Source organism: Canis aureus, chromosome 15 (assembly GCF_053574225.1).
Source record: "Canis aureus isolate CA01 chromosome 15, VMU_Caureus_v.1.0, whole genome shotgun sequence".
Lineage (NCBI taxonomy): Eukaryota > Metazoa > Chordata > Mammalia > Carnivora > Canidae > Canis > Canis aureus.
Window position 1 is genome coordinate 54,796,937 of NC_135625.1, and position 22,438 is coordinate 54,819,374.

Here is a 22,438-nt window from a genome sequence, read left to right on the forward strand (position 1 = left end):
GGTGTATATATGGTTGTGAAAGGTGTCTTTTCTATCTCCAGTTATAATCTGTTCTTGAAGACTATTTAACCTTATGTTTATATTGTCATCTTTTTTTTAATTTAAATTTTTATTTATTTATGATAGTCACAGAGAGAGAGAGAGGCAGAGACACAGGCAGAGGGAGAAGCAGGCTCCATGCACCGGGAGCCTGTTGTGGGATTCGATCCCGGGTCTCCAGGATCGCGCCTCGGGCCAAAGGCAGGCGCCAAACTGCTGCGCCACCCAGGGATCCTATATTGTCATCGTAAGCTAAGTTTCATGCTGTATGTTTTTTTTTTCATACATTTTACTTTCATTATTGACTTTATATGTAAAATTGGACCCTTTCAAGCAACATTTTGAGGTCTTCCTTTTTTTCTACTCTGTCAATACCTGCCTTTTAATTCTAGAGTTTAAACAATTAACTTTTTAAAAGCTTTTGAGAAAGAGAGAGAGAGAAAGAGAGAATATGAATGAGGAGGGGCAGAGGGAAAGAGAGAAGCAGACTCCTTACTGAGCAGAGAGCCTGACACAGGGCTTGATCCCAGGACCCAGGACCTGAGCTGAAAGCAGATGCTTAACCATCTGAGCCACCTAGGCGCCCCTTAAACAATTAATTTTTAATGTAGTTTTGGCATGGATGGATTTAGGTTTACCATATTCTTTGTATCTCTTTGTCTTATTCTGTTTCTCTTCCTCTGCTTCTTTTTCCTTTTCCTTCCTTTTGGATTATTTGATTTTCAAAAGGTATTCTTTTAAAATTAGGCTACTATTGTTATGGTCATATCTCTGCATTTTTGAAGTGTTTCTTTAGGAATTACCATATGCCTCCCTACCCTCCTTGGAGTTCATCCTGCAGTATTGTAGGGCACCAGGTAAAATGTAGAAACCGTGCCGTTGTATTGGTCATTTAACAGCACGTCCCACTGACTTCTATGATGTGGTTATCATATGATATACAGTCAAACCCCTATCAGCCTATACTGTCTTTTTTCTTATTCTCAAGAGTCATATCTAGATTTTAAAAACTTAAAAGGAAAAGCAGTCCTTTATTTTTATCCTAATCATCTTTTGTGTGCTCTTTTTAAAAAAAAAAAAAAAAGAAAGAAAAGATTTTATTTATTTGAGAGAAAGAACACATGCAGGGAGAGAAGAAGGGGGGAAGAGGGGGGAGGCAAAGAGGCAGAAGGAGAAGCAGGCTCCCAGCTGAGCAGGGAGCCTCATGCAGGGCCTTGATCCCAGGACCTCGAGATCATGAACTGAGCTAAAAGCAGATGCTTAACCGACCCAGCCAGGCAACTAAGCCATCTGGGCAGCCCAGTTTCTGTTTACCTTGCTGCATTCTTTTTTTTTTTTTTTTTTTTAATTTATTTATGATAGTCAGAGAGAGAGAGAGAGAGAGAGGCAGAGACACAGGCAGGCTCCATGCACTAGGAGCCCGACGTGGGACTCGATCCCGGGTCTCCAGGATCGCGCTGGGAGCCCGACGTGGGACTCGATTCCGGGTCTCCAGGATTGCTCCCTGGGCCAAAGGCAGCCACTAAACCGCTGCGCCACCCAGGGATCCCCCCTTGCTGCATTCTTAAAGACGCATATGCATCTCTGAAATCACTCCCCACTGCCTTAAATCCTTTGCTTCAGCATTTCTGGTAAAGCAGACCTTGTGAGTCCAAGCCTCTCAGTTTTTCTTTCTGAAAATACTTTTATTTCACTTTAATTCCTGAAAGGGACTTTTGGGAGCTGTAGAATTCTTAGTTAACAGTCCTTGTCCTTTGTAGTTTAATGATGTTCCACAGCTTTTTGGCCTCCAGGGCTACTGATGAGGAATTTGTGGTCCATAGTTAATGTATCATTTTCCTATTATGCTTTCAGAATGGCTTTCTTTGGTTATTATTTTTAAAATTTTAATTGCAATATAGTTAATAGACAGTGTTACAGTAGGTTCAGGCATACAGTATGGTGATTCAGTGTTCCATACAACACACACTGCTCATCCCAAGTGCCCCCCCTGAATTCGCCATATTCTTTTCACCCATCCCTCCAGCCACCCCCTCTGGTAACTCTCAGTTTGTTCTCTATTAAGAGTCTGTCTCTTGATTTGTCTTCCTCTCTTTTTTCTTTGCCCATTTGTTTCTTTAATTCCACACGTGAGTGAGGGCATATGGTATTTGTCTTTCTCTGACGGACTTATTTTGCTTTGCATGATATGCTCTAGCTCCATCCACATCATTGCAAATGGCAAGATTTCATTCTTTTTTAATGGCTGAATAATGTTCCATCGCGTATATACACCACATCTTCTTCACCCGTTCATCTATCAATGGGCACTTGGGCCGTTGCCATAATTTGGCTATTGTAAATAATGTGGCTGTAAACACGGGGGTGCATATATGCCTTTGAATTAGCATTTTTCTGTTTTGGAGGTAAATTCCCAGTAGTGGCAGTTACTAGATCATCAGGGTAGGTCTATTTTCAGTTTTTTGAGGAACCTCCATACTGTTTTCCAGAGTGGCTGCACCAGGTTGCATTCCCACTAATAGAACAGGATGGATTAAATGGATTACAGACCTAAATGTGAGACCTGAAACCATAAAAGTCCTAGAAGAAAGCTCAGGCAGTAATTTCGCTGACATGGACCATAAGAACATTTTTCTAGATAGGTCTCCTGAGGCAAAGGGAAACAAAAGCAAAAACAAACTATTGGGACTTCATCAAAATGTTATGCGGTAGACTTTCAGAAGTAACAGTTCTGAAGAATACTGGGAAGGAACAGATCAAAGAAAGAGGGAACCGGAGTTACAACGAGCTCTATCCTGGAAAGATAATGAATATGTACTAAAAACTCTTGGTAAGTTTTGACTGAAACTTTAAAAAATACGGGTAAGATAGATTTGCAAATTGAGGAGGCAAAAATGCTGCACGATGTGGTGTTCCCGTTTTAAAACTATCTCACTAAAAAGTCGGTTTCACTCCAACAAAAGACTCTTTCAGTATTCCACGGCTTAGGAACACATGGGTTCAAACAACAGGTTCCATTTTTAGTATTCTCTTTCGAAAATAGCACTCATGACCCCAGGAAAACAGGCTAAACATGCTAAGATTGCAGAGCACCCCTACAGTTGCTTGCTCAGGACCACCTATTTGGGATGATTACTGTCCACGTAGGTGCCCACTAGCATTTAGAGATATACTGAAGACATAGGACAGTGGGGCTACTGTGGACCATGGCACCTCTGTGGTTCTGCTTTGCTCGCTGCTGCAGAGGAAAACTCAATGCACTCAGGAAGACTCAAAGTCTGACTGCTGCCAAGGCCCTCACCACCTCACCAGTCCCACGGCCCCACCCGCGATCATATGTGCTTCCTCCCAGGTAGACACTCGGAAATTTCCACGTATGGTCTCATTTACTCCCCACAGGCCTCTATAAGGCAGACACTTAGAGAGCTCTAGCAAAACAAAGCCTACAGCAAGGGTCACACTGCAGGAACCCAGAGTCATGTGTGACTGCAAACCCATGTTTTACCTCTTCATACAGAGTGGCAAATGCTGCACAATTTTCCAACTACATTATGCTGTATGAGAGTCTATGACGACCATCTGCTATTCAAGCATACATAACAGAACAAAGGCCCCACGGACTGAGGACAGGTGACCCAGCTTGGAAAGGGCAAGCGTGGAAACAGACACCAGGTCTTCTAAATTGCCCTCAGACATCTTTTCCTGGTAATGCAGTAGAGAGGGGCAGCATTCCTGTTATGCAGACTAGGAGTAGGAGAGAGAAAAAAGAGGTCATTAGCCTTAGGGACAACTGCTGTTGGCTCTCTAATGATCACAGTTTAGTAAGTGGGAGATATAAAGATAAGAGTACAGTTGCTCCTTGAACAACTTGACATATATATGCCATAAAGATAGAGAGTTCAGTTGCCCCTTGAACAACAGGTGTTTGAAATGCATGGGTCCACTTCTTTATACACAGTTCAGTACCATATATGTCTTCAGTCTGGTGGTTTTCCTTTTTTAAAGATTTAGTTGGTTATTTAAGAGAGAATGAGAGAGAGTGTGTACACATGAGTAATATCTCACATATTCTCATTTTAAAACTTGACTAAGACATCCTAAGACATCCCTATTGTTTCTTTTTTACAACATAACATGAAAGGAAAGCTGTAAATGTTTTACTGCAAGATATGGAGCTTCTTCTGGTATTTTCACATTTTTTATTCTAATACTTAAACCTGGTAGCCGACTGAACATTATTTCACTTTGAGGATCCACTGAAACTCTTACTACACTTAATCCCTGTGACAAATGATGTCTGAGCATCTTCCCATATACTTATTTGACATTCATTTGTCTTTTGTGAACTGTCAAATCATTTTGCCCATTTTTAAAAATTGGGCTATTTGTGGGGATCCTGGGATCGAATCCCACACATTGGGTTCCCTACAGGGAGCCTGCTTCTCCCTTTGCCCGGGTCTCTGCCTCTCTCCGTGTGTCTCCCAGGAATAAATAAATAAAATCCTTTAAAAAAAAAAAAGGCAGTCAATAAAAACAAAAATTGGGTTGTTTGTTTTCTTATTACTGGCGTTTGAAAGTTATTTATACCTTTTGGATGCAAATCTTTGTTTAGGTGTGTGGTTTACAAAGATTTCCTCTCAGACTCTGGCTTGTCTTTTTATTCTCTTAATGTCTTTTGCAGAATAGAAGTCTCTGATCTTGATGATGTCCAATTTTAAAATACATTCCATTTCCTTGCTGTCTGTTTACCTTGTGTATCAATTACCGAGAAAGAAGTGTTAAAGTCACGAACTGTCATTGTGGATATGTCTGCTTTTCTTTTCAGTTAGAGTAGATTTTGCTTTATAGATTTTGAAGTTCCATTTGTAGATGAAGACACATTTTAAATTGTTGTGTACTATTCATGGATTGACCTGCTTATCATTTTTAACTTTCCTTGCTCTGAAGTCCATGTTATTTGATATCAACACAGACAGCCTCACTTCCTTTTGTTTAGCGTTTGTAGGATATATCGTTTTCTATCTTGTTACTTTTGATCTATCGTTAAAGGAAATCGGGACTGGACAATAGTTTAAGTGGTAAGAGCAGATTTTATTCAGGAACTATTGCAATAGGGGAAAAGAGACCCAGTCCAGGACTAGGCTCAATTCTGAACACACCATGGACAAACGGAGATTTGTAGCCAAGAAGCACATTGGAAGTCAGTGGATAGAAAATTGCTAAGAGGGAACACCTGGGTGGCTCAGTACTTGAGCGTCTGCCTTTGCCCCAGGGCGTGATCCTGGAGTCCCAGGATAGAGTCCCACATCGGGTTCCCTGAGTGGAGCCTGCTTCCCCCTCTGCCTATGTCTCTGCCTCTCTCCCTGTGTCTCCGCAGGCACCCCTCTTCCTTATGATTTTAATAATATTTTTTCCCCAGCTCACTTCATTGCAAGATACATATTAATCTACTGTTTATATCATCAGTAAGGATCCAATCAACAGTGGGCTACTAACAGTCAAGTTTTGGCGGAATCAAAAATTATACGTGGATTCTCAGCTGTGCTGGGGGATGCTGTCGGGACCCCTAATCCCCACGTTGTGGAAGGGTCAGCTATATTGTGATGAATTTGTAGTTCTTTACTGTATTACACTTTCCAATTTTGTCGCTTCTACAAAAACCTGAAGCAGAGAATACAATGTTCATTGAAACCACTGTTTCAGTAACTAAATTTGAGCTACTGTTGATGAAATTGAGTGCTGTATATTTCTTGTTATGAGAGTATCTCGTGCACGCATGCACACACACCATCCCTACAGAGCCTTGTGTGCGCTCCTTCTTTTCCACTCGATGCCAGAGAAACTTCCCTGTTTTATCCATAAAGTTCACGTTTCCAAAGCCAACCAACAGCACTGCAAACATGGACTAGTGGTAACAGGAGCGAGGGATGTCTCGGTCCAGTTAGACCAGAGGAGTGGCAAACATTGTTGCCGCCAAAGCCAACGGAAAGCCCGTTTACAAATATGATGGTCACAAACGACACTTCCCTACAAAATAAAAGTGGCATCCTGTTGTCTCATCCAAACTCTCTGTGGCCACAACCAAGCGAGAAGCTTCCAGCTTTCCTGCACTTACTTGCTTCCCTTACGTTTGTCACCTCAGATAACACGACTTTTCTTGTGTGCAGCTCATGTTTTGATTTTTTTTTGTAACTTCTTCTAAAACTTTCTAAGGTTTTGTTGTATTAATTTCTTCAAAGAATATCAAAACTTTCTAGCTAAGGATCTCCTACAAATGACTGTGTTGTCTTTACTTCAAATACTCAATAAACTTCCTTTGTACTCTTAAGAGTCATTAGGCACCATGACAACCCACCGGTTAGTTCTCAACATTTTGCAATTCAGGTCACTAGTCAGCTTTCTTCCTGGTCTTCAGACCTGCTTCAATACAACAGGTAAGTTTAAAAACAACTTTCATCTGTGAAAAATCCCATAGGAGTTCAGGATTGTTGCACTCTAATGGATACATGGAAGCAAATGTGTATTTCTAGAAGCCAATGAATTTATGACTAGGAAAAGATACAGCACCTGTAAGTTGTTCAGCTTCTTCCTCAAAAGTAGAGCTAACAAAAAAAGTCAGTGCATATGTAGAAAAAGCCTTAAATAAGGGAGGAAGAGAAGTAGAACATGTTAAAAAAGAAGGCCAAATGAGAGAGGCATCCTGCCTCTCAGTATGGTTTCCTTATCTTTTACTGCATTTAGGATGATTATTTTATTTAGTTTTTTAAAAGGTTTATTTATTTATTTATTTATTTATTTATTTATTTATTTATCCATGAGAGTCACAAGAGAGGGAGAGAGAGGCAGAGACACAGGCACAGGGAGAAGCAGGCTCCATGCAGGGAGTCTGACGTGGGACTCGATCCCAGGTCTCAAGCATCAGGCCCTGGGCGGAAGGTGGCACTAAACCACTGAGCCACCCAGGCTGCCCGGATGATTATTTTAAAGTATTAAGAGGTATCATGCTGGGAAAATCCTTTCAATGACTGGAAAAAAACAAATAGTCACACAATACAATTTGCTGACAGCAGACATATACGATGAATGTTGTCAACTTTCTCCTTCATTAACCCTATGACAAAGCACTATTTAAAGTACAAGGGAAGGCTACGGGAGGACTTGCTTCCACCTCTATTTCTGTTGGCATTTTCTTCCTTATGTTTGTCAAGACAGAGAGAAGGATCCTATCCTTTCTTCCTCTCTTTCTTTCCTTCCTTCCTTCCTTCCTTCCTTCCTTCCTTCCTTCCTTCCTTCCTTCCTTCCTTTCTTTCTTTCTTTTTTTCTTTCTTTCTTTCTTTCTTTCTTTCTTTCTTTCTTTCTTTCTTTCTTTCTTTCTTTCTTTCTTTCTTCTTTCTTTCTTTCTTTCTTTCTTTCAGTCTTTAGCTGAAAAAAAGGCTAAGCTATAGGATTTTCCTTTTTTGATGAAAGTCATGGAAACCTGGAGACTCATGAGTTCCAAGCTTAGGGTTTCTGAACTGAAATTAAGAATTTAAGGATTACAGTAAAGTCTCAGAGCAAGAGATATGAGGCCAAGTATTTTTCCATGGAAGCCCAAAGAGAAAAACAGAGGCTGACGACAGAGAAGAGCTGTGACATAAACCACAGATGATGTCAGAATTGTGATTTCTGTTAAATCTTGCCATGTATGCATGGATGTTTGTACAGATACACACTCATAGATCTCTGACAGTTCTTGTTCCTCAATGGTTATGCTAAAGGTTTGGGGGGTGGGGACCATCATTCTTTGTCTTGGGATATTTTGCTTACTCTTTCCTATGAAAGGACATAGAAAATTAAGTATAAAGATAATTCACAGATTTCAACTGTAACAGAAAATATCAGTTTTTAGTCCATAAAATCCAAACACCTACTGATAAAGCATCCTAGGATGCTTTATCACTATAAAACTCCAATGGGACACACGGGAAAACTTCACATAAACTACTTCCAAAGACAAAATTATTTTCACACTTTCTAGAGGTATTCAATATTTAATGTTGATGTCTAGAGGAAAGATCTTAAGGACTACAGATGCTCAGACATTGTAGAAAAGGATGTAGTACTGCCACGACTACCATCAATTCTATCTAAGCGAGTGCTATTTTATGGTGTTACTTATTACTGTATATAAAAGTACTGAAGACCAAGATTCTTTGGACATATTCGTACAGTTTCCCCAAATCTATAAGATGGAAATAGGACTTTTTTTGAGCATTTTTTTTCCCTCCTGATTCACTAGCACCTCTCAAAAATAAGCTCTAGGGATTCATGAAGTCCATTCGATAATATCCTAAACACCACAAATTACATATAAGACCACCATGTTGATATAGATCTACTCAGATTGTCAAGGAATTATTTAACTTAGATTATGAGCAGCTACGTTTACCAGTGCTTCCAGTCTGGGACCTCATTTCTAAGCGTGTGGGTTTGTTCTCCTGTTTTAATAATAACCAATTTAACAATCAGCTTGGCAGTCAACTACTTTAGAGTTTCATTAATATTAGCTCTCTTCGGGGATCCCTGGGTGGCGCAGCGGTTTGGCGCCTGCCTTTGGCTCAGGGCGTGATCCTGGAGACCCGGGATCGAATCCCACGTCAGGCTCCCGGTGCATGGAGCCTGCTTCTCCCTCTGCCTGTGTCTCTGCCTCTCTCTCTCTCTCTCTCTCTCTCTCTGTGACTGTCATAAATAAATAAAAATTAAAAAAAATATTAGCTCTCTTCTCATTTATACATGAAACGACTGACACTGTGGGACTACTTGTTTTTCTAATATACCTGTAAAAGGGCTCTGAATTCAAGGTAACAAACCTTCTGGAAGAATTAGCTCAGGCTCTTTTGTTTAAACTCAATCTTTGTCTTGTAGAACCTCAATGTATATTTTAGAATTTTCTTCCAATACTTTAGGACTCACTTAAACTTCTAGTCCTAAAACCACGATTTCCTTTTGTTGCTGAAAGGACTTAGAAATGCAACGAAGTTACGAGCTAGAATTTTTTCAGTTTTTGAATGTCAGTGAAAACCAAAAAAAAAAGGAAACAACTAAGAAATTCAAGGAATTCAACTGGAATACAAAGTGGTCTTCATTTCACAGGACTCCCTCTATCGTTAATCCTCACGAGAATGAACACAGAAAGGAAGCTACTCCCTTACTGTATGATGAAAGTCATGATTTTTGTAATGCTTTTCCAAATCAAAAAGCTCTCGAAACTAGTTCTTCCTCTCTCCTCTTTCCTGGTTTTGAGTAAAAGACCCTTCTTAGTAGATGATCTGGTACATACCGAGCACTGCTGGTTGGCTGCACACACACGTACAACAACATGAACTCAACAAGCAGAACCAAACGTCACTCTCCTTTCACGGCTCTCCGATTCTTTTCTATTATCAGACATTTTAAGTTACGAGGCAGAGATTGAAGGTTGACTAAAGCGAAGTAAAAACTCTCCACTCTTTCGGGGATCTCTTTTTGACCTTCCTGTCACCTTCTGAGCCTGGCCCTCTGAAGGCAGTAGAGCGCCCTGTTCTCTTTATATGGGTCCCAGATAGCCTGAGCCACATGCTTTACTCCACCATCACCCATCAGCAGCACTTGGCTTCTGGGCCTTACCTGTTTGAGCCTGGCACGGCTGTCGGTGCTGAGTGCTTGCGAGGAGCCGAGATGGCACCTGCTGATTCGAAGCCACTGCAGGTGTTGGTCACACCTCTGACTCACTGTCCCGACCTGGAGGAGCCACCTGCACCCTTTGCCCCTCCGAAAGATGTATCAGGCCCCAGTGCCCACTCTCGAGTTCGTCGAAGGGCTGGAGCAGCCACCTCCCTTACTGGAGCAGCCAGCCCTGGCCCCCAAACAGCAGCTCGTGATGGCTGCACCCGACGGAAGGCGTCCCCTCCCCCCTCGTTGCACGGTTTCTAATTTTTGTGGTTGTCATAAACCTCTATAATTGCGTCATGAGTTTTGTTTGTAATAAAGGATAAGTTAACTTCGTACGAAAATTTCCTCTGATGCTTTTAAATTATACATCGCGGTACTCTACGTCCATTCCCAGTGTCGCACAGGCGAGACCAGGAGGTACCTGGGCCCCATTTCCACCACACAGACAGCCGACTACTGACCGTCGTGCCCATGCCCTCCCTGCTGCCCCTGCAGCCCCTGCCTTTCTCTTTGTCTCCGCGGCCTTTCCTCCTCTGGGACGTGCGTGTGCCTGGCGTCCTCGGTGGGGCCTCCTGTCTCTGCCACAGACACCAGATTGACTCATCGTTTTCCCAGTAGTTAAGAAACATACCGTTTTTATTTCAAAGCCATATTCCTGACTGAACCATCATGATGTGAAGCCCCCAAATGAAATATTTTCATCATCCAGGAGAGGGTTCCCTCGACATAGTGTGTCGAGAACATTTACCTCCTCCCTAGGAATGACCGCCTGTTGCACGCGGTTGGGTCCTCCAGGCCCGAAACCGGTAGCTCACAACGATACACACGCGCCCGTTTTCATCGCCACAGGTTTCATGGTAGCCAACGGGGCCCGCTAAGGGGGGTGAATCAGAGAGAAAAGACAAGCAGCACACGAGTACCCGTATACGTGGAATCTAAGACATGGTAAACCCCCAGGCACGCGAACTACAGGACAACAAAAACACGATGACCTGAACTCATAGATACGGAAAACATATACGTGGTTGCCAAGGTAAAGGGGTGGGACGTGGACCAAATACGAAAGACAACGGAGACTTACAGCGATTTTAAAAGAGAGAGAATGTCACGAAGGAACCTGGAGAGTAAGTATCACTTCAATGTATTAACTTGTAGCTTCCTGTTACCCTGGTCCCTTAGTTACTAATTTATTCTACAGCAGCCAATTCTCCGGGCCTCACGGGAGTCCTCGTGTGACACGGTAGTGCTGTTTGCCGCGAGCTGCTGATTTACAAAGTATTTCACAGCATCAATTACAGAGGCCTTAGCTCCTGGGTGTGGAGACCCGAGGTATGCGTCTAGGTTTTCAGGTGTAAGCGTGTACCCAAAGCTTCCGTAGGTCAGAGTGTGCGGTTTCCTGAGTCCTGATAGAAGTGCACGTCAGGAAGACCATCGCTGCAGGTAAGGGGGTGCACAGGCACCCACCAGCCCGAACGGCGGGTCCTGCTTGTTTAGCCGCCCACGGTTAGCTCCAGCTGGGACTTCTCTTGCATCCTAGAGAATCACGCTTTCCTCGGGGCCGCGCTCCCGGCCACGCCCTGGCTCAGTGTCCACACGCAGGCGCGGCCTCCAGCCTCCAGGGGACCGGGGACGGCCTCCGCCCGCTGCTCGGGGCGCCGGGTCCGACATTGCGCCCCCAGCTCGTCCCGAGGGGAGCAGACGCCGCCGAAGCACCCGCTCATGGAGGCCCGAAGCCTCTCTCTGGCTCTGTGTCTCCCTCCCTGGCTCATTCTCTCCATCCTGTCTCTGGCTCGGTCTCTCCCTCCCTGTCTCTGACTCTCGCTCCCTGTCTCGCCATCTCTCCCTCCCTGTGTCTCTGTCTCTCTCCCCATCTCTATCTCTCCACCAGTCTCTCTCTGTCTCCCTCCATGTCTCTCGCTCCCTGTCTCTGTGTCTCCCCCTTCCTGTCTCTCAGTCTCTCTCTCTCCCTGTCTCGTTCTCTCTCCATCCTGTCTCTGTGTCTCCCTCCCTATCTCTGGGTCTCCTTGTCTCTCTGTTTCTTCCTCCCTGTCTCTTGGTGTGTCCCTTCCTGTGTCTAGGGGTCTCCCTCACTGTCTCTGTCTCTCCCTTCCTGTCTCTCAGACTCTTCTTCTGTGTCTGTCTCTCCCTCCCTCCCTCTCTCAGTCTCCCTCCTTGTCTCGGTCTCTCCCTCGCCATCTCTCTGTCTCTCCCTCGCTGTCTCTCCCCCATCCCTATCCCTCCCTGTCTGTGTCCCCCTCCCTGTGTTTGTCCATCTCTGCATTTCTCTGTCTCTCCTTCCCTCTCCACATTAATGAAAGAAAGGACAAGGACCGGAGGATTCTCTCAATAGATGCAGAAAAAGCATTTGACAAAATAGACCGTCCTTTCATGATTAAAACCTTCCACCAGGTACGGATACCGGGAACAAACCTCAATTCTCATAAAAGCCATCTACCAAAGACCCAGGGGGAACGTCCTCTTCATTGGGAAACTCCTGGAGCTTTTAACTTAAGGTCAGGAACACGACAGGGTGTCCACCCTCAACGCTGTCCTTCGGCACAGTAGTATTGGTCCCAGATTTTGTAGTGAGATCCCGAAACAGAGAGAATAGGCATCCCGATCGGCCAAGAAGTCAAACTCTCACTCTTCACAGAGGACATGACACACTATGTGGGAAACCTGAAAGAGTCACTAGATCGTACCTAAAGGATCTCGCCAACAAGACGACCTAACAATCGTGGATATCTATGTCCCGAATGTGGGAGCTGCCAAGGATATCAAGCAATTAGTAACCAAAGTTAAGACATACTTAGGTACTAAGACACTTGACTGGAGACTCAAATACGGCGCTTTCTACAATTGATAAATCTTCCAGACACAACATCTCCAAAGAAACAAGGGCACTAAAGGATACACTGGACCAGATGGATCTCACAGATATTTACAGAACTTACCTCCAAATGCAACTGAATACACATTCTTCTCAAGTGCACGTGGAACTTTCTCCAGAACAGACCACATCCTGGGTCACAAATCAGGTCGTGACCGATACCAAAAGACTGGGATCGTCCCCTGCGTATTTTCAGACCATGATGCTTTGAAACTAGAACTCAACCACAAGAAGTCTGCAAGGATTTCAAACACGTGCAGGTTAAGGAGCATCCTGCTAAAAGTTCAAAGGGTCAACCAGGAAATGACAGAAGACTTAAAAAGATTCACGGAAACCAATGAGAATGAACATACAACCAACCGTTCAAAATCTTTGGGACACGGCAAAAGCGGTCCTGAGGGGAAACACATCGCAATACAAGCATCCATGCAAACACTGGAAAGAACTCAAATACACAAGCTAACCTTGCACCTAAAGGAGCTGGAGAAGGAACAGCAAATGAAACCTTCACTCAGCAGAAGACGACGGTTAATAAAAATTCGAGCAGAACTCCATGAAATAGAGAGCAGAAGAGCTGTGGAACAGATCAACAAAACCAGGAGGTGGTTCTTTGAAAGAACTAAGAAGAGAGAGAAACCATCAGCCAGCCTTATTAAAAAGAAGAGAGAAAAGGCTCAAATTAATAAAATCATGAATGAGAAGGGAGAGATCACCACCAGCACCAAGGAAATACAAACGCTTTTTAAAACTCTTTCTGAGCAGCTATACGCCAATAAATTGGGCAATCGAGAAGAAATGGACGCATTTCTGGAAAACCGCAAACTACCAAGACTGGAACAGGAAGACATAGAAAACCAGAACAGGCCAATAACCAGGGTGGAAATTGAAGCAGTCATTATGAAAACCTCCCAAAACACAAAAGTCCAGGGCCAGATGGCTTCCCAGGGGAATTCTATCAAATGTTGAAAGAAGAGACCATACCTATTCTACTAAAGCTTTTCCTTGAAGATAGAAAAAGAGGGAATGCTTCCAAACTCGTTCCATGAGGCCAGCATCACCTTAAGTCCAAAACCAGACAAAGACCCCACCAGAAAGGAGAATTATAGACCGATATCCCCGATGAACATGGATGCAAACATTCTCAACAAGATACAAGCCAATAGGATCCATCGGTACATTAAGAAGTTACTCGCCATGACCAAGTGGGATTTATCCCCGGGATGCAAGGCTGGCCCAACAGTCGTAAAGCAGTCAATCTGATTGATCAGATCAGCTTTTTCTTCATCTATTGAGAGAATCCTACCGTTCTTGTCCTTCCTGTCACTAATGTGGAGAGGGAAGGAAAGACAGAGAAACGGATGGACAGACACAGGGACAGGGACACAGACAGGGAGGGAGAGGTAGGGATGGGGGGAGAGACTTTGAGGATTAGACAGCGAGATGGCGAGGGAGAGACTGAGACAAGGATGGAGACTGAGGGAGGGAGGGAGATAGACAGATACAGAGGAGATCAGAGACAGGGAGGGAGAGACAGAAGCCATCTGGCCCTGGACTTTTGTGTCTTGGGATGTTTGTTATTTTGTTTGTTTGTTTATTTATTTATTCATTCATTCATTTATTCATTTTTATTGGAATTCAGTTTGCCACCATACAGCGTAACACCCAGTCCTCATCCCATCAAGTGCCCCCATCAGTGCCCATCACCCAGTCACCCCCACCCCCCATCCACCTCCCTTTCTTCCACCCTTTGTTTGTTTCCCAGAGTTAGGAGTCTCTCATGTTCTGTCTCCCTTTCTGCTATTTCCCACTAATTTTTCTCCTTTCCCTTTATTCCCTTTCACTATTTTTTATATTCCCCAAATGAATGAGACCATATAATGTCTGTCCTTCTCCTATTGACTTCTTTCACTCAGCATAGTACCCTCCAGTTCCATCCATATTGAAGCAAATGGGGGATATTTGTCGTTTCAAATGGCTGAGTAATATTCTATTGTATACAGAAACCACATCTTCTTTATCAATTCATCCTTCGATGGACACCGAGGCTCCTTCCACAGTGTGGCTATTGTGGACATTGCTGCTAGAAACATCGGGTGCAGGTTTCCCAGCATTTCATTGCATCCGTATCTTTGGGGTACATCCCCAGCAGTGGAATTGCTGGGTCGTAGGGCAGATCTATTTTTAACTCTTTGAGGAACCTCCACACAGTTTTCCAGAGTGGCTGCACCACTTCACATTCCTACCAACAATGCAAGAGGGTTCCCCTTTCTCCATATCCTCTCCAACATTTGTTGTTTCCTGTCTTGTTAATGTTCTCACCGGTGTGAGGTGGTATCTCATTGTAGTTTTGATCTGTATTTCCCTGATGGCCAGGGATGCAGAGCATTTTCTCATGTGCTTGTTGGCCTTGTCTATGTCTTCCTCTGTGAGATTTCTGTTCATGTCTTTTGCCCATTCATAATTGGATTGTTTGTTTCTTTGCTGCTGAGTTTAATAAGTTCTTTATAGATCTTGGATACTAGCCCTTTATCTGATACGTCATTTGCACATATCTTCTCCCATTTTGTAGGTTGTCTTTTAGTTTTGTTGACTGTTTCTTTTGCTGTGCAAAAGCTTCGTATCTTGATGAAGTCCCAATACTTCATTCTTCCTTTTGTTTCTCTTGCCTTCATGGATGTTTCTTGCAAGAAGTTGCTGTGGCCAAGTTCAGAAAGGGTGTTGCCTGTGTTCTCCTCTAGGATTTTGATGGAATCTTGTCTCACATTTAGATCTTTCATCCATTTTGATTTTATCTTTGTGTATGGTGCAGGAGAGTGGTGTAGTTTCATTCTTCTGCATGTGGTGTTAGTGGTATAGCACTGTAAGACTGTGAAGAGCATAAATCTGGCCTTGAATCTCCTCCTCCACCACCAATTACCAGCTGTGTGAACTTGGGCAATTTGTCTCACCAATCTGTGCCTCAGGTTTTCCATTAGTAAAATGGAGATAATAATAGAGCATACATCATAAGGATGGTATGAGAATTAAATAACCTAATATTTGTAAAGCATGGAGAACCATTTCTGGCACATTAGTAAGCAACATGAAAATTCTTGTTAAATAAATAAGTGAAAAAAAATAAGTCCAGATGTCAGAACAAGGCCGGAAACATCACGTCATGGACATCCCTCTAGCAGCTGAATATAGCAACACAAAATGCCATAGCAAACATATAAGCTGTAGGTTTCTTAAAAATAACCTACAAGCCTTATAACTGACCAGAGGTAGAGTCTGTTCTCCATTAACTGCCCAATATTTTAGACTCCAAAAACTTTGGGAGGAGGGAAACATTACCTCTCTAGAAGTTAGGATTTTTTTTTTTTTTTTTTTTTAGTTAGGATTTTTTATTACAGTCTGGTACTCATGTATGTATTTTGCATATGCTCTTCTCTTTCAAACCATTTAGATACTTTAATGAGTACTAAATAATTAAATAATGCAATACTTTTTATTACTTTCGGGGGGGAATCCACATAATCTTGGGAGGCCTTTTAAGTTCCTATGCACTTTTTTTAAATTTAAATTTTAGTTAACATGCAGTGCAGTATTTGTCTTTGAAGGCTTTTATTAAATAATTGATACAAACATGGAATAGGATTGGCTAAAGGTAAACCTGTCTTCATAATTAACAGTAGCAGTTCAATGTATTAATTTTTTTTTTACCTTATGAGAAAGCGAAGGCCTAGGATCAAAGATCCCAGCCTACCTTATTCAGACTATAAATCTTTAATATAATTAATACACTACAAATATAATTTAACATACTATAATCTTGTTGTGATTGTTAATTTTATGTATTGATTAAGCTGGGCCACAGTGCCCAAATATTTGGTCAAGTATTATTCTAGATGTTTCTGTGGAACTATTTTTGGGGTATGGTTAACATTTAAGTTTGGCAGACTTTGAGTAAAGCATATTACCCTTCACAAAGTGGGTGGGCCTCATCCAATCAGTTGAAGGCCTTAGAGGAAAAGACTAACCCCAGCAAGGGCTTAATCTATACCACTCCCCTGAGTCTCCACTCCATCAGATCTTTGATTTGCCAACCTCCACAATCGTGTAAGCCAATTCCTTAAAATAAATCTCTCCTTATACAAACATCCTGTTGTTTCTGTGTCTTTGGAAAAGTGACGGATAAACTTGTTATGAAGAATTATCCTGAAATTAAAATATTTCCTTTTACCCCTATGATTTATACTTTGTTTCCAGGGTAAGATTTTATTGCACATCCAGAACTTTATTCTCTCCTGTTGGATTCTATCATTCACTCAATTATTCATTCATTTGACAAATATTTACTGAACATCTACAATGCACTAGGCACATAGCATGATACAGTGAACAAATAAGGAAATGTATAGTATGTCAAATAGTGGTAAATGTTCTAGAAAACAATAAAGGGCAGGATGCAGGGGGTGTTTACTAGGATGCAGGAGTGTTACCATGTAGGGTAGTACATTAGGTACCTTTCATTCACTTCTCCAGAACTGCTCCCCACCTTTCTTCCACTCTCTTATCTGTCATAAGAAGTAGAGGTATATGGACTACACAATATGCTCTTTGGCACTCTGGCTTTCAATTGGGTTTGGCTAGTGTGAGCACTGGCAAGGGATCAGAGGGAAAGAAAAGAGTAGATTTTAGATATTTCTTCTTCTGGCTTCTTTCCTACTGTATCTATCACAACAGTTTGGCTATGTCTTTCCATCAAAGGTTTGTCTAATTGAAAGGCTGTTTATCACACCTATCTCTCTTAGGGTTCTAGTAGCTGCCTTTGCTTAGTGGTTTTCAACCTTGAGCAGTTCTTTCCCCTAGGGAAATGTCCTAGGGGACATTTGGCAATGTGTAAAGACAATTCTGGTTGTCCTAATGCAGGGAATGCTACTGGCATCTAGTGTGTAGAGGACAGGGATCCTGCTACACATCCTCAAAATGTGCAGGACAGCCCTCCCCTTACCACTTAGAATTATCTGGTAAAAATGTCAATAGCATTGAGGTTGAGAAGCCCTGACTTGCTCCCTCAAGCCTGGGAGTTGTTTGTAATGGCTCCCAGCTGGTACTGGCCCAGAGTGACTGCACCATCCCCTGTTGTTTTTCCAAAACCAAACCAACACCTATGTAAACAATCCCTTTATTAAACTTGCCTCAAATTACAAATTTCCTTCTGGGACTGAAACTGATATAGGTTTCAGTCAGAATCCAGTGAATATAGCGGAAATAGATCTGAAGAATAAAAAGAAAGGGATTTGTTGGAAAGAATTGGATACTGGAAGACCTGAGGTGCTAAATAATTAACATTAAAGAAATCTGGAAATCAGCAATGGCTGGAAGCCCTTAGCATTCCTCAGCTGGAGGAACAAAGGAAATATATGGTGTTATCAGATCCCAGAGGCTAGAGTTGCCTGTCAGAAGCAAGAAGCTAGTTCAAGAGGAACAAGACACATAGGGCAGATTCACTGCTGCCTGGAGATGCAGCCTGAGATAGGACAAAATACCCCCTGCCCCCTTTCCCTCCTCCCACTCTCCAGTCTTTTGTTGGCACTCCCACTGGCTGAACTCAGAAGCTAGCTGATGTAGGAGTCTGAGGAAATCAGCTCATAGTAGAAAGCAGAGTCAGGCAAGGGAATAATCAGAGGACATGCAGGCTCATGCCCAACAAAGTCCTTCTAAATAAGATGACATTTCAGTAAGGACTTTAAAAGAATGAACAGGCAAACCATGTAGATATTTGAAATAAGAATGTTCTAAAAACAAAAACAAAGAATGTTCTAGGTTGCTGGAGAAAGTACAAAGGCCCTAGTTCTAGCATGCTTATTTAGTGTATTAAGGAGAAAGCATTGCTAATGATCCTACAACAGAAAGAATAAACAAGAGAGTGTTGGGAGATGAGATCAGAAGTTAATACGGGCAGCAGACCATATGGGACTTTATTTGCCATACTATGGACTTTGGTTTTGGCTCTGAGACAAAATCATTGACAAGTTTTGAGCAAAGGAGAGAGATGATATGATTTGGTTTAGAAGGATCCTTGTGGCTGCTGTCAGGAAAATAGACTTTAATGGAGCAAGAGATAAAGAGAGGGAACAGTTGGGAAATTATCTCAATAATCTAGGCAAGGGGGCAGCTCCGGTGGCTCAGCAGTTTAGCGCCACCTTCAGCCCAGGGTGTGATCCTGGAGACCCCATGTCAGGCTCCCTGCAGGGAGCCTGCTTCTCCCTCTGCCTGTGTCTCTGCCTCTCTCATGAATAAATAAATAAAGTCTTAAAAAAAAAATCTAGGCAAGGTAGCTTGAGTGAGAGCCTAAGAGGTAGATGAGGAAAGTAGGATTTTGTACATCTGTTGAGGATAAAGCCAACAGATTTTTTTTGTTGTTGGGTGATACAACACATGAGTGTGAAAGAAAAGAGTGGAGTCAACACTCAACTGGAGAAGTACAGTTTGGAGGATGAATCGGAAGCTCTACCAATGGTCACATTAGGTTTGAAATGGAGACTAGATCTCCATACAGAGCTGTCAGGGAAGGCCATGGGATATATGATTTCAGAATTTGGGGGATGTTTGGATGAGAGATACAAATGTAGGAGTTATTGGCATATAAATAGTATTTGTCTTCATCTGGGTTCCCCTAGAAGCAGACTTGACAAGAATTTGAGTGCAACCAGTTTATTTGGGAGGAGAGTCCAGGAATTACCAGCAGAGGAGAAAAGTGACACTGGAAGAGGAAGGAAGTCAATAAAATGTGCATTATCAAGTAAGTTAATCCCATTGGCAACTGAAATTTATTTCCATTGTAGAATTCTGGAAAAGAGTATAGACTAGGCCTCAAGGTATCCTGAGGGATCAGAAAACTAGGTCATTTTTCCACCAGATTGTCATCTATCTTTGATTGCAGGCTTGCTTTGAGGGGCATTAACTCTCAAGCATTTCCAGGTTCTCCACAGGAGAGTCCAGTACTGGCTGGGGCCAATAGAAGTCCCCTGGGCAGAAGGTCAGAAGTGCGCTCCCAGTAAGAAGCCCTCCGTGTGCAGAGGTCTTGAAGGATATGGGTGGGGCCCCCACAGGATGAGATGATGTAGCATCTCCCCAAGAGTGAGTGAGGTTAGAGAGAGAAGGTGACTCATCACCAAAGCTCTACAACATTCCATCATTTAGAGGTTGAGGAAATGAGAAGGAAGCAGCCAAGGGGACAAGAGAGGCTCCTGAAAGAGAGAGTGGAGTCCCAGAAGCCAAGTTCAGCGAGTGCTCCTAGCAGTTGGAAGAGAGTAACTATCAAATGCTGTAGAAAGCTCAAGGAAGTGAGGATAAAGGATGGACCACTGGATTTAGCAATTTGGAGGTCACTGGTGACCTTGAGAGGATCAATTTTGGAGCTGTGGCTTGAGATAAGGAGTGAGTTCAACAGAAAAGAGAAATCAGAGACAGCCTGTGTAGACAACTTTTTAAAATAGTTTTGTTGTAGAGAAATTGTACAATAGCTACAGGGAGATTTGGGGGTCAAAAGAGAGGGGAGTGTGTGTGTGTGTGCACGTTTAAGATGGGAAATGTTGCAGCATGTTTGTTTGTTGATCCAGGCAAGAGGGAAAAACTGATAGTGCAGGAAAGAGACAGTCACAGAAGTGATATCCCTGGTACACGGGAGGGAATGGAATCTGTGCACAACTAGACATAGCTCCCTTAGGAGCACAGATATTTATCAATAGTAACAGGGAAGGCAGAGGGTAGGGCCATAGATATGGATCAGTGGTGGAGTGTGTGGAAATTCTCTTTTGAATTGTAGTATTTGTCACAGAAGCAAGGAAATCAGCTAACATTTGAGGACTGAGGAGAATTTGTTGGAGATTGAGGAGAGAAGAGATGTAAGATAGTCATTTAGGATTGGGAATAGATGAGAGAAATAGAGAAGAATGGCCAAGAAGCACCAAAGACCCAACCAGCCTTAGCAGAGTGGTCAGCATGATTGAGTGTTTCTCAGCCATGATATGCTGCTTGGATGTGGGTATGGAGTCGGGGAAATTAGATTTAACCAAGGTTGAGTATGCTTTATTTACAACCCCAATGTGTCATTTTTGCTCCAGAAAGATATTATAATTAGTTAAGAAATGAGCTTTTCTTGGGAAAATCATCCTAAATTCCCAGATTCTTGAGAATCTGTTTATAAGCAAAGGGAGAGAAAAAAGATTTGTGGGAAAAATAAAGCAGAGGTTGCCTTACTTGACAAGTCTTGAAAGTGTTGCTCTGCAAAAACTGATCTGAGACTTAGCAGGAAACAATAGGTTAACCCCTTTACCCTCCATAAATGCTGTGAGCTGGACTTCCTCTCTGGGTTTCTTGACTCTGGTGAACTCTATTGTCACTGATTAAGGAGTCAGGCCCCAACATCCATTTAGCTGTTAGAGTTGTAAATAATTTGTTCTAGTTTACAAGAGGCTGAGTATATCACAACCAGAGGGATTGTAAAAAGAAAGTTGTATTTGAAGTAGTCCCACCTTCCTCTAGTAAAAATGTCGTAACTACTTTTGCAGGTAGAGCTCATATCTTTCATGAGCCTCTGGTCAATGATTCCACTAAGAAAACCCTTGAGACCTGGAGCTGGATATTCTGGACTTTTGTCTTACTCCTGGCCCATGAGAATTAAGATACTGTGTATTTCTGCCTGAGTCTGCTTTCTGAACAACATCAAATAGCCCACTTACCAATGCTCAGAAGACATTCATAGCATGAAGCCACCAGATGTGGGCAATGGAAGGGTGGGCACAGGGGGTTGAATATCGTGCCCCTAAGAGATATATTCTAACTCCCAGAAACTATAAATGTGATCTTGTTTGAAAACAGGAACTTGGCAGATGTAATTAAGGATCTTGAGATGAGATCCTGGGTTTAGGGTGGGCCCCAAATCTAACGACTGACATCCTTACAATAGAAAGGAGAGGAATATCTGGGACACATAAGGTCACAGAAGACAATGTGAATTTGGAGGCAGAGATTGGTGTGTGGCATCTATAAAAGCCAAGGATTGCTGGCAACTACCAAGAGTGAAGAGAAAGAGGCACAGAACAGTGTTCCTCAGTGTCTCCTACTGTCACCTTGATTTCAGACTTCTGGCCTACTGAACTGGGAGAGAATAAATTTCTGTTGTTCTAAACCACCAGGTTTGTGCTGATTTGTTATGGTAGCTGTAAGAAACTGATGCAGGGAATGAACTCATATTTTGATAAAGTGAAAAGCACAAGGTCAGGAAAATGACAAAGAAGCGTTCTTGGGATTAGAGAAAGGAGGCTGGGACTTTCATTTCCTAAAACTTTAAGGTTGTTTCTCTTAGTGTCCCTCTAGAAGGACATGGCTCCTCCTCCAGAAATCATGTTTCCTGATAGTCTGGAAAGCCTGCAGTTATTCTGAGTCTACTGTCTCATTTCCATGAACATGTCTGCAAGTATGTTGCTCCCCAGGAAGTCCTACCCTCATAATTTAACCAGCCTGATTCTGCAGTCCTGAAATTTCCACCTGTGGCAGCTCTGAGCTAAGAAGTCTGCACTTGGGGAGAGCAGCCTCCCAGACACCTGTCTCTCTCTGGATTCCTGACTTGTCTTATCTGGAATAAAAAGAAATAAGAGCTAGCACCGCACTTTGATGTATCAGTGCTTTTAGATATTGTGTTCTCTACCTTGAATGCTTGCACTCCACTTAGGGAGCTCCTGCCTCTCTTTCAGGACTTGCCCAAGTGCCTTCTACTCTGGGAAGGGCTCCCTGCAGCCACAGAATCAATTATATTTCCTTCTATGCTCT

At 42.7% G+C, this 22,438-nt stretch overlaps 1 protein-coding gene across 3 annotated transcripts in view; it reads left to right on the top strand.

The window, feature by feature from the left end:
• LOC144284874 (cyclic AMP-responsive element-binding protein 3-like protein 2) overlaps positions 1–21,800 on the top strand; it is a 77,079-nt gene extending 55,279 nt beyond the window's left edge. The window contains exons 1-3 of one of the 3 annotated variants that reach the window (XR_013353290.1): positions 10,390–10,762; positions 19,285–19,406; positions 21,178–21,800. The gene's annotated coding sequence lies outside the window, so the exon portion shown is untranslated. Of the gene's footprint in view, positions 1–10,389; positions 10,763–11,024; positions 11,170–19,284; positions 19,407–21,177 lie in introns of those variants that run through there. The other 2 variants (XR_013353289.1, XR_013353288.1) reach the window with 2 other exon arrangements.
• Positions 21,801–22,438: the final 638 nt, after the last annotated feature.